At 44.0% G+C, this 5,000-nt stretch overlaps 1 long non-coding RNA gene across 1 annotated transcript in view; it reads right to left on the reverse strand.

Annotated features, from left to right (window-relative positions):
- Positions 1–1,783: 1,783 nt before the first annotated feature.
- LOC123505684 overlaps positions 1,784–5,000 on the reverse strand; it is a 23,041-nt gene continuing 19,824 nt past the window's right edge. The window contains exon 2 of the long non-coding RNA XR_006675234.1: positions 1,784–1,925. This is a non-coding gene — a long non-coding RNA (uncharacterized LOC123505684). The remainder of the gene's footprint in view (positions 1,926–5,000) is intronic.

Genomic DNA, 5,000 nt, shown 5'->3' on the forward strand with positions numbered 1-5,000 from the left:
TGCGGCAGCCTTGCCTGGCGCTTTCAAGAGAGGCAGCAGTCAATCAGGCCCCAGCTCCGTACAACCACTGTAAAAGTGCACTTCCCTTTAAAGGGCGCCGCACACTGTATGGTTACCCCCTGCAGCGGTGACCCTGGTACCTTAAATCCCGATGATGGTCACCTACTGTCAGGGCTCTTGACTATCCACAGCCCTTCACAGATCGAGAGTAAAAGTAGTGACCGTTCACTCCGGGCTATCTGTGTCATGTATGGAGGGTGAGAGTAATTTAAACTAACGGGCAATTTAATTCACGATCAGAGGCCCGGGAGATAAAAGAAAAAGCGCAAATTATTCGGAAATGAATAGCGACAACCGGGGATTACATTCAAAGTATTTATCGAGGCGAACTTTGAACGTTTCGATAGTACCTGAGTTGACAACATTTGATGGCAGACCATTCCATATATTGACTATGCGATTAAAGAAAAAGTGTTTGACTTCATTTGTTACAAAACGCTTACCAACAATTTTGAAACCATTGCTTCTGGTGACATTTGACTGGTCGACTGATACGTATTTTTGAATATTCATATTTGCAAACCCATTAAAAATTTTGAAAAGCATGATAAGGTCGCCTCTTACTCTCCGTTTCTCAAGAGAAAATAAATTTAATTCCTTTAGGCGTTCCTCGTAGGATTTGTTCCGCAACCTTGGGATCATTTTGTTAATCTGCGTTGTATTTTTCTAATTTTTCAATATCTTTTTTGTAATACGGTGACCAAAACTGAACATTGTATTCGAGATGTGGACGGACGAGTGAGTTATATAATGTTAATATTATTTTTTCAGACTTGAAAGTGAAAGATCGTCCAATGAAACCAACTAATTTATTCGCAGTTTTGACGACTTCAGTACAGTGTTTGCTAGGCTTGAGGTCTGCTGAAACAATGACACCAAGATCTTTTTCTTTGTCCACACTCGTCATTGGGATATCATTCATCTTGTATGTCGCCTGAGGATTTTGATTTCCTATGTGTAAAACGTGGCATTTATCTATATTGAATTTCATTTGCCACTTGTTTGACCATTCGATGAGAGTATCTAAATCTTTTTGCAAAAGTTGTCTTTGGCTTTCTGAGTCTACTCTGTTTGCAATTTTGTGTCATCTGCGAATTTTGAGAGCTTACAATTTATTCTTTCATCAATGTCGTTAATATATATAATAAAAGAATAGGTCCCAGAACTGATCCTTGAGGAACGCCACTGCTTACGTTAATCCATTCTGAAGATTTACCATTGATCACAACTCGCTGTTTACGATCAGACAACCAATCCTCGATCCACGCTGCAATGTCACCAGTTATACCATGCGCTTTTACTTTGTTGGTAAGACGTTTATGTGGCACTTTGTCAAAAGCCTTTTGGAAGTCAAGATATATGACATCAACCGCTCTAGTGTTGTCATACAAATTATATATATCATGGAAAAAGTCAAGTAAATTTGTTAGACATGACCGCTTGTTTCTAAATCCATGTTGTGATTCGTTTATTATGTTGTTACTTTCTAAGAAGGAGGAGGAGGAGGAGGAGGAGGAGGAGGAGGAGGAGGAGGAGGAGGAGGAGGAGGAGGAGGAGAAAAAGGAAAACAACAACAACAACAACAACAACACCCCTCACCTGCTGACCGGCGTGACAAGCCCAGCAGTAGCAGCAGGTGAAGCAGTAGTAGCAGTAGTAGCAGCAGTAGTAGCAGTAGTAGTAGTAGTAGTAGTAGTTTTCTTCTTCAAATCTCCTATTTTCAGAAGTCTCCCCTTCGTGTGAGGGTGTGGAGGAGTCTCAAGGGATCCAGTGCTTCCTCCTCCTCCTCCTCCACCTCCTCCACCTCCACCTCCTCCTCCACCACCTCCTCCTCCCGTTTTCTTTGAATCCCTCCCACGGTGACTCTGAAATGGACAGTTTACGTTAGTTTGCGGTTCAAATCTCCGTTTTCTTCCGTTTTCTTTTTGTTCAGAGAGAGAGAGAGAGAGAGAGAGAGAGAGAGAGAGAGAGAGAGATAGTAGTAGTAGTAGTAGTAGTAGTAGTAGTAGTAGTAGTAGTAGTAGTAGTAGTAGTAGTAGTAGTAGTAATAATAATAATAATAATAATAATAATAATAATAATAATAATAATAATAATAATAATAATAATAATAATAACAATAAAATATGATATAAGAACGAAAAAAGGAAAATCTGTCTGTCTGTCTGTCTGTCTGTCTCTCTCTCTCTCTCTCTCTCTCTCTCTCTCTCTCTCTCTCTCTCTCTCAACATGAATGCATACCTATTAGCACCTCTTTGTTGAGAGAGAGAGAGAGAGAGAGAGAGAGAGAGAGAGAGAGAGAGAGAGAGAGAGAGAGATGTGAAAGAAGAGGAGAATGATTCAACACACACACACACACACACACACACACACACACACACACACACACTCTGAATAGATACTTGTATAAACCAAGAGGAGGAGGAGGAGGAGGAGGAGGAGGAGGAGGAGGAGGAGGAGGAGGAGGAGGAGGTATATCAACAAAACCCTTTAAATGAAACACACACACACACACACACACACACACACACACGTCCCCCCGTATTCAAACCCGCAAAAATTACCTTTACCCTTTGAACAGGGGGCTTGTGGGTAACTGGGGGGCTGCAGGGGGCGCCTCTCCCCCCCTGCTCAGCCCCCCTCACCCCTTCACTCAGTCCTTCCTCATTCAATATTATGTAAGTTGATTGACGAAGTAAGGAAAGATTTGAAGTTATTTTGACCCCCGTTTTCTGTGACCTCGCTTGACCTAGAGCTGTTTGAGGGTGGTCACTGGTACTATCAAGGTCACATGCATCTGTACTATCCGCTGAACTATCTTGGTGAGCGATAGTTTGGTTGCTATTGGTGTTTTTATTAAGGTTTTCAGAAATCTTGGTGACGTGTGGCGGTATTTCAAGTCTTGTTTCCTGTGACCTCGCTTGACCTAGGGGTGCTTGAGGGTGGTCACTGGTACTATCAAGGTCACATGCATCTGTACTATCCGCTGAACTATCTTGGTGAGCGATAGTTTCAGAAATATAAGCACTTTTCACAATATTTCCATAATTTTTGACGCGTTTTGGAATATGAGAACCAGCTTTGACCTCTATTTCCTGTGACCTCGCTTGACCTGGGGCATCTTGAGGGAGGTCACAAGTAGCATGACCCTCCGACACACCACTACACTGCATCAAACCACTAATAGTCTCAATAGTTCGCTCCATTTCACCAAAAACAATCACATTTCTCTCATCTAGATTACGTGACTTAGATTTCAAGGCCACAATTTGAGACCCACTGAAGGATTGTGGGTCAAGAGAACAGGTGGGTGCGTGTGCGTGTGCGCGTGCGAGCGAGGGCAGGGGAAGACTGGGCTTTGTGTGGTGGTGGTGGTGGTGGTGTGAAGAGGAGGAGGAGGAGGAGGAGGAGGAGGAGGAGGGGATATTTAACAGTAGTTTAGAGATGATACGTGATTTAGAAGAGGAAGAGGAGGAGGAGGAGATGGAAGAGGAGGAGGAGGAGGAGGAGGAGGAGGAGGAGGAGGAGGAGGAGGAGGAGGAGGGGCTATCAACAACTTTCCGATAATCTGATAGTAACTTTGAACTATTGACAACAACAATCTTATCGTGGTGGTGATGGTGGTTGTCGGCAACACCACCACCACCACCACCACCACCACGATCTCTAAATGGTGTTGTTTCCGTGTTTTGAGTGCGTTTGGGTGTGTTTGCGTGTGTTTGTGTGTTTTGAGTGCGTTTGGGTGTGTTTGGGGGTGTGTTTGCGTGTGTTTGTGTGTTTTGAGTGCGTTTGGGTGTATTTGCGTGTGTTTGCGTGTTCTGAGTGCGTTTGGGTGTGTTTGGGGGTGTGTTTGCGTGTGTTTGTGTGTTTGGAGTGCGTTTGGGTGTGTTTGCGAGTGTAAGTGTGTTATGAGTGCGTTTAGGTGTGTTTGGGGGTGTGTTTGCGTGTGTTAGTATGTTTTGAGTGCGTTTGGGTGTGTTTGGGGGTGTATTTGAGTGAGTGTTTTGAGTGCGTTTGAGTGTGTGTGCGTGTGTATGTGTGTTTTGAGTTCGACTGAGTGTGTTTGCGTGTGTGTTTGAGTGTGTATGAGTGTTTTGACTGCGTTTGAGTGTATTTGCGTGCATTTGTGTGTTTTGAGTGCCATTGGGTGTGTTTCCGTGTGTATTTGTGTGCATTTGTGTGTTTTGAGTGCGTTTGGGTGTGATTGCGTGTTTGAGTGTGTTTTGAGTGCGTTTAGGTGTGTGAGTGTGTGTATGCATGCTTTGATACCGATTGGGTATATTTGTGTGTGTGTATGCGTCTGTACGACCGTTTTGAGTGCATTCGAGTGTGTTATCATGAAATTGCGTGCGGCTAAGATCAATTGCGTGCATTTCTTCTATATTTTGCGTGCAAATCACAACTTTCAAATTAATTCCCTTGTCTTTTAACCCCGCTGATCGTGTTTCTACCGTGTTTTGAGTGCGTTTGAGTGCGTGTGCGTGTGCGTGTGGGTGTGAGGCGGGGGTGGCGGGGGTGGCGGAGGCTGGGACGGGGCTACGGGGTGACCAATTTGTGTTTTTGTGGGTATATTTTGATATTTTTGCCCAGTTTGTGAGTTTTGGGTACCCACGGCCAGGTTCGCTCCGAGGTGGTCTGTCTCTATAAACTGGCATTGTGGGTAAGGAAGGAAGGAAGGAAGGAAGGAAGGAAGGAAGGAAGGAAGGAAGGAAGGAAGGAAGGAAGGAAGGAAGGAAGGAGGGAAGGAAAGGAAACAGAGAGAAGGAAGGAGAGACAGAGAGAGAGAGACACAGAAGCACAGGTATCACACACACCACCACGTGACACACACACACACACACACACTACTTTTCAACACCACTTAATTGAAATCCAAGTGTTTTTAAATAGATTCACACGCACTAAATAGAATTCAACCCTTTATAAGTAGGATTAAAGGG

Source organism: Portunus trituberculatus, chromosome 2 (assembly GCF_017591435.1).
Source record: "Portunus trituberculatus isolate SZX2019 chromosome 2, ASM1759143v1, whole genome shotgun sequence".
Lineage (NCBI taxonomy): Eukaryota > Metazoa > Arthropoda > Malacostraca > Decapoda > Portunidae > Portunus > Portunus trituberculatus.